Source organism: Bufo bufo, chromosome 1 (assembly GCF_905171765.1).
Source record: "Bufo bufo chromosome 1, aBufBuf1.1, whole genome shotgun sequence".
Lineage (NCBI taxonomy): Eukaryota > Metazoa > Chordata > Amphibia > Anura > Bufonidae > Bufo > Bufo bufo.
Window position 1 is genome coordinate 3,525,657 of NC_053389.1, and position 15,830 is coordinate 3,541,486.

The window sequence follows — 15,830 nt, forward strand, 5'->3', positions numbered from 1 at the left end:
TGAGTACCAGCCACCATCCTCCATACCATCTGCCATCATCCCCAGTGCCCCCTACTGATAACTGTGAGTACCAGCCACCATCCTCCATACCATCTGCCATCATCCACAGTGCCCCCTACTGATAACTGTGAGTACCAGCCACCATCCTCCATACCATCTGCCATCATCCCCAGTGCCCCCTACTGATAACTGTGAGTACCAGCCCCAATCCTCCATACCATCTGCCATCATCCACAGTGCCCCCTACTGATAACTATGAGTACCAGCCACCATCCTCCATACCATCTGCCATCATCCACAGTGCCCCCTACTGATAACTGTGAGTACCAGCCACCATCCTCCATACCATCTGCCATCATCCCCAGTGCCCCCTACTGATAACTGTGAGTACCAGCCACCCTCCTCCATACCATCTGCCATCATCCACAGTGCCCCCTACTGATAACTATGAGTACCAGCCACCATCCTCCATACCATCTGCCATCATCCCCAGTGCCCCCTACTGATAACTGTGAGTACAGGCCACCATCCTCCATACCATCTGCCATCATCCCCAGTGCCCCCTACTGATAACTGTGAGTACCAGCCACCATCCTCCATACCATCTGCCATCATCCACAGTGCCCCCTACTGATAACTATGAGTACCAGCCACCATCCTCCATACCATCTGCCATCATCCACAGTGCCCCCTACTGATAACTGTGAGTACCAGCCACCATCCTCCATACCATCTGCCATCATCCCCAGTGCCCCCTACTGATAACTGTGAGTACAGGCCACCATCCTCCATATCATCTGCCATCATCCACAGTGCCCCCTACTGATAACTATGAGTACCAGCCACCATCCTCCATACCATCTGCCATCATCCCCAGTGCCCCCTACTGATAACTGTGAGTACCAGCCACCATCCTCCATACCATCTGCCATCATCCCCAGTGCCCCCTACTGATAACTATGAGTACCAGCCACCCTCCTCCATACCATCTGCCATCATCCACAGTGCCCCCTACTGATAACTATGAGTACCAGCCACCCTCCTCCATACCATCTGCCATCATCCCCAGTGCCCCCTACTGATAACTATGAGTACCAGCCACCATCCTCCATACCATCTGCCATCATCCACAGTGCCCCCTACTGATAACTGTGAGTACCAGCCACCATCCTCCATACCATCTGCCATCATCCCCAGTGCCCCCTACTGATAACTGTGAGTACCAGCCACCATCCTCCATACCATCTGCCATCATCCCCAGTGCCCCCTACTGATAACTGTGAGTACCAGCCACCATCCTCCATACCATCTGCCATCATCCCCAGTGCCCCCTACTGATAACTGTGAGTACCAGCCACCATCCTCCATACCATCTGCCATCATCCCCAGTGCCCCCTACTGATAACTGTGAGTACCAGCCACCATCCTCCATACCATCTGCCATCATCCACAGTGCCCCCTACTGATAACTGTGAGTACCAGCCACCATCCTCCATACCATCTGCCATCATCCCCAGTGCCCCCTACTGATAACTGTGAGTACCAGCCACCCTCCTCCATACCATCTGCCATCATCCACAGTGCCCCCTACTGATAACTTTGAGTACCAGCCACCATCCTCCATACCATCTGCCATCATCCCCAGTGCCCCCTACTGATAACTGTGAGTACAGGCCACCATCCTCCATACCATCTGCCATCATCCCCAGTGCCCCCTACTGATAACTGTGAGTACCAGCCACCATCCTCCATACCATCTGCCATCATCCACAGTGCCCCCTACTGATAACTATGAGTACCAGCCACCATCCTCCATACCATCTGCCATCATCCACAGTGCCCCCTACTGATAACTGTGAGTACCAGCCACCATCCTCCATACCATCTGCCATCATCCACAGTGCCCCCTACTGATAACTGTGAGTACCAGCCACCCTCCTCCATACCATCTGCCATCATCCACAGTGCCCCCTACTGATAACTGTGAGTACCAGCCCCAATCCTCAATACCATCTGCCATCATCCCCAGTGCCCCCTACTGATAACTGTGAGTACAGGCCACCATCCTCCATATCATCTGCCATCATCCACAGTGCCCCCTACTGATAACTATGAGTACCAGCCACCATCCTCCATACCATCTGCCATCATCCCCAGTGCCCCCTACTGATAACTGTGAGTACCAGCCACCATCCTCCATACCATCTGCCATCATCCCCAGTGCCCCCTACTGATAACTATGAGTACCAGCCACCCTCCTCCATACCATCTGCCATCATCCACAGTGCCCCCTACTGATAACTATGAGTACCAGCCACCCTCCTCCATACCATCTGCCATCATCCCCAGTGCCCCCTACTGATAACTATGAGTACCAGCCACCATCCTCCATACCATCTGCCATCATCCACAGTGCCCCCTACTGATAACTGTGAGTACCAGCCACCATCCTCCATACCATCTGCCATCATCCCCAGTGCCCCCTACTGATAACTGTGAGTACCAGCCACCCTCCTCCATACCATCTGCCATCATCCACAGTGCCCCCTACTGATAACTGTGAGTACCAGCCACCATCCTCCATACCATCTGCCATCATCCCCAGTGCCCCCTACTGATAACTATGAGTACCAGCCACCCTCCTCCATACCATCTGCCATCATCCACAGTGCCCCCTACTGATAACTGTGAGTACCAGCCACCCTCCTCCATACCATCTGCCATCATCCACAGTGCCCCCTATTGATAACTGTGAGTACCAGCCACCCTCCTCCATACCATCTGCCATCATCCACAGTGCCCCCTACTGATAACTGTGAGTACCATCCTCCATACCATCTGCCATCATCCACAGTGCCCCCTACTGATAACTGTGAGTACCATCCTCCATACCATCTGCCATCATCCACAGTGCCCCCTACTGATAACTGTGAGTACCAGCCACCCTCCTCCATACCATCTGCCATCATCCACAGTGCCCCCTATTGATAACTGTGAGTACCAGCCACCCTCCTCCATACCATCTGCCATCATCCACAGTGCCCCCTATTGATAACTGTGAGTACCAGCCACCCTCCTCCATACCATCTGTAATCATCCACAGTGCCCCCTACTGATAACTGTGAGTACCAGCCACCATCCTCCATACCATCTGCCATCATCCACAGTGCCCCCTACTGATAACTGTGAGTACCAGCCACCCTCCTCCATACCATCTGCCATCATCCACAGTGCCCCCTACTGATAACTGTGAGTACCAGCCACCCTCCTCGATACCATCTGCCATCATCCCCAGTGCCCCCTACTGATAACTGTGAGTACAGGCCACCATCCTCCATACCATCTGCCATCATCCACAGTGCCCCCTACTGATAACTGTGAGTACCATCCTCCATACCATCTGCCATCATCCACAGTGCCCCCTACTGATAACTATGAGTACCAGCCACCCTCCTCCATACCATCTGCCATCATCCACAGTGCCCCCTACTGATAACTGTGAGTACCAGCCACCATCCTCCATACCATCTGCCATCATCCACAGTGCCCCCTAGTAACAGCTATCAGTACCAGCCACCTCCCCGTGGACACTGGAGTGGTTTGGCTATTTTCCCTGGTCACGGTCCAAGGATTGTTTAAATGTTGAACCCTAGCTTTATAAGGAGCCCCCTCCACTGGGGAGCACTACTGAGGAGGTTGCCTTTCTCCAGGACACACTTTCTTCCATGAGCAGTAATAACTTTCTCACATTACAACAGTTCATTCCCTAAGAACACCGGCCATTCCTCGCTCCAGCAACCCTTCATACATGTGTTCCGGGCAGGAGACATCTTGTGGGTAACGTAATTGAGAGTAGATTAGATTTAGCTCAACATGAACCCAACAATTACCATGAAGGAAAGAACCTCCAGATGAGCAGACAAGATCAGAAGAGTTCTGGTGTCATATTCTAGAGCGGTGATCAACTCACCATCCAGCCATTGACTACAAGACAGATCCCCATGGATGTTCTGCTGGGGGTCCCTGGGGCCACACACAGACGATATATCTGTGATATATAAGAGAAATCCAAATTTCAAAATCCACACAGTTTTATCGTTGTGATTATGTAAATATTTAATTGATCTTTCTGTTTCATCATCTCTGACAGCTTCAAAGGACAAATCCTACAAAAGAAGAAGCAGATGATGAGGTAAATGAGTAGATCGCTGTGACCCCACTGTCTGGCACCTTTCTAGTTATCATGTGGTTTCCATCCACCTTCTTGCTGGAGAACTACCAGAAGTGGGCTGAGGTCGACGACATGCTAGACGGCTGCTTTCTGGCATTGATCTGCCTGTTTTCAACTGACTGTCCTTAGACCTTTGCTGGACGCTTTCAGTCATTCAGTTCTTGGGTTTTAGGTTTGGCCCATCCAGTTCTCAGGTATGTCGTCCAGAAGTCATTACCCTGTGCACTTCTCGGGCATCTCTTCCAAAAGTCCACACCACGTAGAGTTCTCGGGCATCTCTTCCAGAAGTCCTCACCCTGTACAGTTCCCGGGAATCTCATCCAGAAGTCCACACCGCGTAGAGTTCTCAGGCATCTCTTTCAGAAGTCTACACTCTGTGCAGTCCTTGGACATCTCATACAGAAGTCCTCACCCTGTGCAGTTCTAGGGCATCTCTTTCATAAGTCCACACCCTGTACAGTTCCTGGGCATCTCTTTCAGAAGTCCACACCCTGTACAGTTCCTGGGCATCTCTTTCAGAAGTCCACACCCTGTACAGTTCCTAGGCATCTCTTTCAGAAGTCCACACCCTGTACAGTTCCTGGGCATCTCTTTCAGAAGTCCACACCCTGTACAGTTCCTGGGCATCTCTTTCAGAAGTCTACACTCTGTGCAGTCCTTGGGCATCTCTTTCAGAAGTCTACACTCTGTGCAGTCCTTGGGCATCTCTTTCAGAAGTCTACACTCTGTGCAGTCCTTGGGCATCTCTTTCAGAAGTCTACACTCTGTGCAGTCCTTGGGCATCTCTTCCAGATATCCACAGAACAACAACCGTCCTATGTTACCTCCCACAGTCCCAGCCACCAGGGAGGCAGGTGCTTTTTCCTATAGTGTGCAAGCACGACCACCGCTGCTGGATTACAGGTTGGTCATACCCATGGAAATGAGCAGCCAAGGAGGCAATATGGAGAATCACGATACATTAGTAACTGCCTTGTATTAACTGCACCTACAGAATAAATGCCATTTGCTGGAGTCAGACCTCCCCTTTAACTTAAAAAAAAAAAAGTTTAAAACTCTAAATCGATGATCTAACCATTAGTCCCCTTTTTACCATGTAATCTTGGCCGGTATTTTTTGCTGGGAATGGTGACAATTCTGGTTACGCCTGATGATGGGGGCATTTGTATGCTTGGCTTTGGTTTTTTTTTTTTATTCCGGATTTTTTTAGCGTATTTTTGCCTTTCCTGACCCGATGATATTAGTGTCTCTTCTCCACAGCACCTCATAGATTAAATCTACATGAAAGTCGGCACTTTAGAATCACTCTACTCAGATTTTCTTATCTGTTCACATTCAAAGGTAACCGGGAAGATCTGCGCATTGACTGTGGGAACGGACACCAGGCTATCTGGACTCCAGGGGCGGCCGTCAGCTGGTGATGAGACGATGTGACTGTACGGATCTGTGTATATTTCAGATTATAAAGTGTATTTATCTGAGACCGGATTTACCTGGTCGTTATATGGCTGCATGTTAGTGCCCCCCATGGTCCTGCAGAAATCAGATCACCATAGAACCCCATAACAAGCCCCCAACATGTCAGTCCCAGCGCGAATGTCACAGAGCCAAGCCTGCTTGAAGCCCTCCAGGAAAACCTTACCCTAAGACACTGCATCATTGCTGACATCGCACCCGCAGGGCCCAGGGGAATGGGCCGAACACCAACCTGATGGTCTACAGGGCAAGCCTCTGCTGTGGACGTGATGTCATCAGGACAGAAAAAAGCGGAAAATGTCATAAGACCAGGATGGAGCGGCGTAAAACGGGCATTATAGATAAACACTCACTATTAATCAGGGAATTTGGGGTAGATGCACATTTCTTCTGTCGTGATCCAAATCCATATGCAGCCAAGTGTAACCGTCTAGGTCTTTTCACACTGTAAAGGCGCAAAGTGGCGACTGTCATACAAAGGCTCCTCTGTTAATGCACTGTACAGATGTAGCAGAGTTAACACACACACAGTTAGTGAGTTATCACGACTAGTTAACGCGTTATGCCTGACTGTTAACTCTGCTACATCTGTATGGATGCCTCTGTGTAGACCCTACGCCTGCCCAGTCTATGTAGAAGTGTGTCTTACAATATTCTGGGGGTTACAGCATCAGCCACTGAGAGTAACATGAGATTAGCCAGATCTGAGAGGAGCGAATCAATGAAGATCGGCCTTCTCAAAGTTCAGACAATGAAGGATAAGAAACGAATCTGTGATAACCTACATCGACCTTCATTGTGCAATACAGGAGACCACCTAGTACAGGGGTCTAGTGGCGGGGGGCCTAATCAGGTAGCGATATGGAGGGTGTGGGTCTCTAGAAGTCCTGCCGTCCCCCTCCCTCTTCTCTATGTTTTGCGGTAAGTTACAGCAGTGGGAATTCTTTACTGGCTGTTGTAACCTGAGGCAGCATATCTGACTGGAGGAAGAGTAAGTGTCACGGATGAAGTTAGCAGATAGCTGGAACATATAAATAAACGAGCGACTGGCTTGATCCCAAACTAAGGAGCTTATAGGTGAGCCCTATAAAACCCTAAGAGCTCTCCCTGACTGCTATGCACATGCAAGGGTCTGTATGGTAGACGATTACATGACCGCGTACCTAATACTGTGTGACACCTAAAAACCCTATAATAGTGAGGGGACACGATCACCGGCTCCCTGCACTTAATACGGACGGAGTCAGGGTCATCTAGAATCAAGCCAGCAAGGAAACAAAATAAAGTAAAAGACTTATCTGAACAAACAGCAGCAGCAGCCTCCAGCAGTGAACACCTCATCCAGGAAGTAGTATAAACCGCAAAGTGAGGCAGTATGGGAGGGAATATAAAGGAAGACAATTAGTCGAAATAAGTGACACCTGGCAGAAGGAAAGGAGATGAGAAAGTGAAACCAAAACAAAGAACATCATACAAGAGGTAGAGAAGAACGTCTGCCAGATCTTCTCACAGACCTGGCAGTGACAGTAAGGGTTCTTTCACACGAGTGGATGCCGTGCGTGTAATCCGCTACGTGAAAGAATGCCAAACCCCTCTCCGGACAGCAGAGACACGGAGCAGTACCATGACTGATAATACTCCATGCCTCTCTGTGATCTTTTTACTATCACAGTGACAACTTTATCTCACTGTGATTTTGTAGTAAAAAGATCACAGAGAGGCATGGAGCCTCATCAGTCATGTTACTGCTCCGTGTCTCTGCTGTCCGGAGAGGGGTTTGGCAATTTTTCACGCAGCGGATTACACGCACGGCATCCAATCATGTGAAAGAACCCTAAAGGAAAAGGAGTGCAAAAAACAACTCGGGCATGAAGCAGGCGGAGAGTTCTGCAGAGCGGTATGTGTGTGTGTCATCTGTGTAACCAGATGTGTGTATAATTTATAAACATGTAGGTTTGCTCATTTTCATTAGGTTTTTAATGTAAAGTGACCATTAAAGTTTGCTGCAACTGTAATTTGTCAAGTGTTTCTACGTGCTGTGTCTGTAATGTGTGTACATCGTTGTCACCTAGCTCTGTTGGATGCAGAGCTCCCTCTAGTGGTGGCTGCAGGCACCAAGCTCCCCCTAGTGGTGAGTGCAGGGATTGAGTTCCCCCTAGTGGTGAGTGCAGGCAGTGAGCTCCCCCTAGTGGTGGCTGCAGGCAATGAGCTCCCATTAGTGGTGGCTGGAGGAAGTGAGCACCCCCTAGTGGTGGCTGCAGGCAGCGAGCTCCCCCTAGTGATGGCTGCAAGCAGTGAGCTCCCCCTAGTGGTGGCTTCAGCTAGTGAGCTCCCATTAGTGGTGGCTGCAGGCAGTGAGTTCCCCCTAGTGGTGGCTGCAGGCAGTGAGCTCCCATTAGTGGTGGCTGCAGGCAGTGAGTTCCCCCTAGTGGTGGCTGCAGGCAGCGAGCTCCCCCTAGTGATGGCTGCAAGCAGTGAGCTCCCCCTAGTGGTGGCTGCAGCTAGTGAGCTCCCATTAGTGGTGGCTGCAGGCAGTGAGTTCCCCCTAGTGGTGGCTGCAGGCAGTGAGCTCCCATTAGTGGTGGCTGCAGGCAGTGAGTTCCCCCTAGGGGGGGGGCTGGAGGCAGTGAGCTCCCCCTAGTGGTGGCTGCAGGCAGTGAGCTCCCCCTAGTGGTGGCTGCAGGCAGTGATCTCCCCCCCCCCAGTGGTGAGTGCAGGCAGTGAGCTCCCCCTAGTGGTGGCTGCAGGAAGTGAGCTCCCCTTAGTGGTGGCTGCAGGCAGTGAGCTCCCCCTAGAGGTGGCTGCAGGCAGTGAGCTCCCCCTAGTGGTGGATGCAGCAGTGAACTCCCCCTAGTGGTGGCAGCAGGCAGACTGATGGCTCTGTGCAGACAGCACTATTGCAGATTGGTTTTACACCTCAGTCCCCTGTAAAGTATTGCACTTTCCTACACAAACATCTTCCCCTGGCCTCTCCTCGGGACAGGGTTATGTTTTTTCTCTCTTTTCCACCTCCACTTCCTCTTTGTATGGTCAGCCTGTGTACTGATGAAACACCACCATCTACATAATGATTTCATAAAAAAAGAAAGAAAAAAAACTAAAAAAAAAAAAAGAAAATCCTCAGGTTTTGCTCAGTTTTATCGCTCAGAAATTAGTTTCTTAATGACTTTCGTATCGTCAGCCTTGTGATAAACCTAAAGACGGCCAATCAGAAAACGGGTGGACATGACTAGTACAGCACTGACAGTGAGGAAAGTGCAGCCAATCAGAAGGCTTAATGCAGCTGGGTGACAGGAAGAAAGTGGGTGTGGCTAGACTGGTCCGCTAACTGTATTTGCCTGAGGAAGATTACCAAAAACTAAGGAAAATCTGCAGAAAATGTGAGGGAAACACCTGGGCAAAAATATGACCTGAAGACAATGAAAGGAACTGAAATAATGGCAGCGATCTGGAGATGTGGAGCCTTCACCTTCATCTCTTTGTCATGTTGCTCAGTGTGGCCGAGACAATATCCTATTGAAAGAGGGCACTGCCATTAGGGGGCACCGCTGCCATAAAGGGGGTTCTTGTCTGTACAATGTTAGATAGGTGGTAGGTGTCACAACCACATGATACCAGGACCCAAAGTTTCCAGCAGAACATTTGCCGAGCATCACGCTGCCTCCACCGGCTAGTCTTCTTCCCATAGTGTACCTGGTGCCATCTCTTTCCCAGGTAAGTGGCACACACCTGGCGGTCCACAAGATGTAATATGGATCATCAGATCAGGCCGCCTTCTTCCCATAGTGCACCTGATGCCATATCCTCCCCAGGTAAGTGACGCACAAGCACCTGGCCGTCCACATGATGGAATGTGATTAATCAGACCAGGTTGTCTTCATCCATTGCTCCAGTTCTGATGTTCAGGACCCCTTTGTAGACACTTCTGTAACACCCCAGAGTGGTGTTACCACTTCTGCACCCTGCTACTGTCTTTATTGGTCTAACCTCATGTCATCTTATGTATTTATTCCAAGTCCTCCACAATGTGCATTCCTATTTTGTTATGCAACTGTTATGTTCATATGTAATGTGCCTGGTTCACCAGCAGGTGGCAGCAAACACGGCAGAGCTGTATGTGGATAGAATGGAACTTACCATTCCATTCTAACCCCCCTCTGTAGAGAAGTGGGCGAGCCCTACTTCCTGCAGGAAGGGTGGGGACCAGTTAGAGGAGAGTCTAGTTTACCCCCTGCTAGGGGACAGGTGTGCAGGGGCACATCTCTGCTGGACAGGCCCACGCCATCCAGAGCACTGGCCATGGAGGCCAAAGCTTGAAGCCTCAGGAGCCAGGAGGGAAGTTCCCTGGCCTAACCTTAAGCCAGACCACAAAGTGTAGTGCAGAATACAGAAGAAGTAGAGTATGAAGCAAGCCTATCAGTACAGCAGATAAAGGGAAAACAAGCAGAGTTATTGAGTTTGCCTGCCAGTTTAATGCTAAAGCCTGCTGGAACCAAGACAAAGCCTGAAACTGTTTGGAGAAACGTTTATTCAAGTGAAGCTACCATTGAACTTCATCTCAAGGTCTGGACTCAAGTTATTTCTTCAAATCCCTCAATTATTCCCCCTATTTACTGCTTTGGAGCCAAAGCCTGGGGTCCAGCCATATCCAGGTAGGAGCACCGTGACACACAATAAGAGACATTTTAGGCCGCAACATACCACTTGGCATTTCCTACACCTGGGACGTGTTATATAGAGAGCCCGAGGGGGAGGCGCCCATTGCACTTCCAGTGGTGGACAGGGGTCAGCATGGGTGCTCCGACCGGTCTGCAGCTACAAAATCATCCAATATGTTGAAGAACAGAATCCCGGCTCTCGCGGTTAGTCTTCTTGCATTTCGTCAGGATGCATTCTGGCCGTCACGGACTTCCTCAACGCGTCCTGATGTATGCCACTGTCAGAAACAGCGAGTGCAGGGGTTCTGTTCTACTACCTTGTATTTTAGGACTTGTCTCTAGCCAATAACAGGAAGCAATGAAAGGACCGTGATGATTACCAAGAATGGAGGACAGAAGATGTTCTCCACGAGTCACTTCCTCTAGCACTTACTCTACTCACATGCAAAGCTAAAAAAAATCTGTGAGCAAGAAACCGTTGATTCCTGTTTTTCAGATCATATATTTCTGGAAATAAACACTTCCATAGGAGACATAAAGATAACTAAGGAGCTCTCTGGGATTATTATTTTTTGGAGAAAATCCTAGAATCTTCTCATCTGTGGACGAAAGGTCATTTCACTGTTAAGGAGATAGGGGACTGTAGGGGTCATTAATCAAGGGGCGGCCGCTGTGGAGGTCACTGTTAAGGGGGCCGGATGTTGTGGAGGTCACTGTTAAAGGGGCGGGTGCTGTGGAGGTCACTGTTAAAGGGGCGGCCGCTGTGGAGGTCACTGTAAAGGGGGCCGGATGTTGTGGAGGTCACTGTAAAAGGGGCGGCCGCTGTGGAGATCACTGTAAAAGGGGCGGCCGCTGTGGAGGTCACTGTTAAAGGGGCGGCCGCTGTGGAAGTCACTGTTAAAGGGGCGGCCGCTGTGGAGGTCACTGTTAAAGGGGCGGCCGCTGTGGAGGTCACTGTTAAAGGGGCGGCCGCTGTGGAGGTCACTGTTAAAGGGGCGGCCGCTGTGGAGGTCACTGTTAAAGGGGCGGCCGTTGTGGAGGTCACTGTTAAAGGGGCGGCCGCTGTGGAGGTCACTGTTAAAGGGGCGGCCGCTGTGGAGGTCACTGTTAAAGGGGCGGCCGCTGTGGAGGTCACTGTTAAAGGGGCGGCCGCTGTGGAGGTCACTGTTAAAGGGGCGGCCGCTGTGGAGGTCACTGTTAAAGGGGCGGCCGCTGTGGAGGTCACTGTTAAAGGGGCGGCCGCTGTGGAGGTCACTGTTAAAGGGGCGGCCGCTGTGGAGGTCACTGTTAAAGGGGCAGGGAACGGTGGGGGTCACAGTTAAGAGGACGGTCCATACACTATTCAAAAAGAAGTATTATACGAATCGACTTTGGATATTTCATCTGAAGTTGATTCGCTCATCCCTACTCCTAATGTCAGCCTGGAGAGCTGAAATGTGCAGTCAGACTCTGGAGACTCTGGCTGACCATGAGGATGAGTGAAGCCTGATCTTCCCTGGTGTGAACAGGACTCTGTAGGTGAGACAGGAACCACCTGTGTATTAGGTAGAGCCCAGACGGGCAGGTATTATTTTTTTAATGTTATGTGTTGCTGGTGCTGAAAGGAAACCGAGGGCTGGACCCCCATGTCTGGAGGGTACACGATGCCGCACAGACACAGATAGCGGTTCTTTCCCAGCAGTTGAGTTTACTGAACAATGTAGTGAACAAGAAGCTGAGAATATATAAAACAGATTGGTAACAAAGAATAAACCAGCAGTCAATGTAACCCTGTCTAACAATAAACCAGTCAATGTAACCCTGTCTAACAATAAACCAGTACATGTAACACTGTCTAACAATAAACCAGTCAATGTAACCCTGTCTAACAATAAACCAGTCAATGTAACCCTGTCTAACAATAAACCAGTCAATGTAACACTGTCTAACAATAAACCAGTAAATGTAACACTGTCTAACAATAAACCAGTCCATGTAACCCTGTCTAACAATAAACCTGTCAATGTAACCCTGTCTAACAATAAACCAGTCAATGTAACACTGTCTAACAATAAACCAGTCAATGTAACGCTGTCTAACAATAAACCAGTCAATGTAACGCTGTCTAACAATAAACCAGTCAATGTAACACTGTCTAACAATAAACCAGTCAATGTAACGCTGTCTAACAATAAACCAGTCAATGTAACGCTGTCTAACAATAAACCAGTCAATGTAACGCTGTCTAACAATAAACCAGTCAATGTAACGCTGTCTAACAATAAACCAGTCAATGTAACGCTGTCTAACAATAAACCAGTCAATGTAACGCTGTCTAACAATAAACCAGTCAATGTAACACTGTCTAACAATAAACCAGTCAATGTAACACTGTCTAACAATAAACCAGTCCATGTAACACTGTCTAACAATAAACCAGTCAATGTAACACTGTCTAACAATAAACCAGTCCATGTAACACTGTCTAACAATAAACCAGTCAATGTAACACTGTCTAACAATAAACTAGTACATGTAACCCTGTCTAACAATAAACCAGTACATGTAACCCTGTCTAACAATAAACCAGTACATGTAACACTGTCTAACAATAAACTAGTACATGTAACCCTGTCTAACAATAAACCAGTACATGTAACCCTGTCTAACAATAAACCAGTACATGTAACACTGTCTAACAATAAACTAGTACATGTAACCCTGTCTAACAATAAACCAGTACATGTAACCCTGTCTAACAATAAACCAGTCAATGTAACGCTGTCTAACAATAAACCAGTCAATGTAACGCTGTCTAACAATAAACCAGTCCATGTAACGCTGTCTAACAATAAACCAGTCCATGTAACGCTGTCTAACAATAAACCAGTCAATGTAACCCTGTCTAACAATAAACCAGTCCATGTAACACTGTCTAACAATAAACCAGTCAATGTAACCCTGTCTAACAATAAACCAGTACATGTAACGCTGTCTAACAATAAACTAGTCAATGTAACACTGTCTAACAATAAACCAGTCCATGTAACCCTGTCTAACAATAAACCAGTACATGTAACACTGTCTAACAATAAACCAGTCAATGTATGTAACGGACCGTTTCCGCAGACAAGGGGTTAAAATCCATGTAACGGCACGTTTCCGCAGACAAGGGGTTAAAATCCGTTTAGGCGATATGCCCCTTTCTGAGAGACAGGCACAGCTACTGCAGAACACCAACTCCCGAACTGGATACAAAGTAGCACTCCAAACTGGAACCTCACGAATAGCTGCTAGCAGATGAACAGGAAAACCATACAATCCTGGCAATCGGTCTTCTAACAGCATACAGTGAATCCCCCCAATAACGAGACAAGGCTCCGTGTTGAGGGTCAAACAGTGGTCTGACTGTACTTGAAGTACAGCCTCTTTTATTCACAAAAAACAAACATAGTACTGCCCACAGGGGTTTGAAATACAACCAATCAGTATATTACAAGACATACAATGTAACTACAGCAAGCAATCGTTCACGCCCCCAGAGGACCAGAATGAAGACTGTAACATAGGACAACATATCCCCACAATGCATCATGGTTTCCTCCTCTCTGTCCAGACAACCTGAAGAGCAATCCAATTATCTCTGAGGACAAAGGGAGATCGCCAATACACATGTGAGGACAACAGAACAGACATCACCATTTTAAACACACAATGGGACAATAGAAACACACCCAGCATATTCCCTCCCCTTATCCTGAGAGGAGACTCAATTATACATACAGTTAAACATACTTTCTACCCAACTTTCATAACTCTAAAACCATACATCGCATTCACATAAAAATTACATATTCGCAATCAATCCATTCAGGGGAACAACATATTAAAAAATGGCATGAATCAGACCAGGGGTTCAAAAGTTAGTAAAATATCTTTTGGGCCCTGGCTGGCACATGGCTATCTGGCTCAAACCAGTTTTACAGAGCCCTCTTTCCTGGAGACAATGGGAAATAATCAAATTATATCCAGGGATAGAGGCAGACTCCATTGAGCACATGGTTGCAAAAAGACATAAAATACAATAAAATACACAAGGTTACATTTACTACATAAAATAAAGACATGCAACATATCCCCAGATAGCTTAGGTCTGAGCGCATATTATTGAATGGCGCTCAGACCACACACATACAGTTCAATTGCCATGGAGCTTAAGTTTTGCATGGGCTGATGATAGGGCCCATAATCCTGGGGCAAGAGGCCAGCAGCCAGTCCTCTCCAAAGCCCAGTGGCGAGGTTGGTTTCGCCACAATCCGTTTAGGCGATAAGCCCCTTTCTGAGAGACAGGCACAGCTACTGCAGGATACACCAAATTCCCGAACTGGATACAAAGTAGCACTCCAAACTGGAACCTCACGAATAGCTGCTAGCAGACGAACAGGAAAAGCATACAATCCTGGCAATCGGTCTTCTAACAGCATACAGCGAATCCCCCCAATAACGAGACAAGGCTCCGTGTTGAGGGTCAAGCAGTGGTCTGACTGTACTTCACGTACAGCCTCTTTTATTCATAAACCACAAACATAGTACTGCCCACAGGGGTTTGAAATACAACCAATCAGTAATTAACAACACATACAATGTAACTACAGCAACCAATCGTTCACGCCCCCAGAGGACCAGAATGAAGACTGTGACTTAGGACAACATATCCCCACAATGCATCATGGTCTCCTCCCCTCTGTCTGGAGACAACCTGAGGAGCAATCCAATTATCTCTCAGAACAAAGGGAGATCGCCAATACACATGTGGATACAACAGAACAGATATCACCATTTAAACACACAATGGGACAATGGCACAATAGAAACCCACCCAGCATTTTCCTCCCAAGCTGACAAGTTACAATTATTATAGATTGTTACAACTTTGTGAGTTTACATTGGCCATATATATAACTTACATTAATTCAAACAGTATAACGTGGGGACAAACCTATCCAAAATTCACTTGAATCGGTTCAGGGGTTTAAAAGTTAGTATATGGCCCATAATCCTGGGGCAAGAGGCCAGCAGCCAGTCCTCTCCAAAACCCAGTGGCGAGGTCGGTTTCGCCACACATCCCCCCCCCCCAGGGAAGACTAACCAGATACCTGACCTCACGGTCAGTACCTGAGTTAGTCTGGCAGTCCAACCACAACCCAATACTGGACCTGTTGACTTTAGTAGCCTGTCTCTGTCCAGTGAGTCCACCAAGGTTATGTTGGAAGCTGGTACTCCCAGTCTCTGTGTTGCTCCCTGGCTTGGAGTGGAGGTTGCTTTGTGGGCAGGGATCAGCGGTACTCTGCCCTGGTGCCAGCGCTACCACGGAAGAAGCCTGGTTGGAGCCTGGTTGTTGGAGGGGGAGACCGACTGTCTCTACCCCCTGCGCTGTAAGTGCAGAGACCACGGTCCCATCTGCACTGTTGTGGGGCTTACTTTGT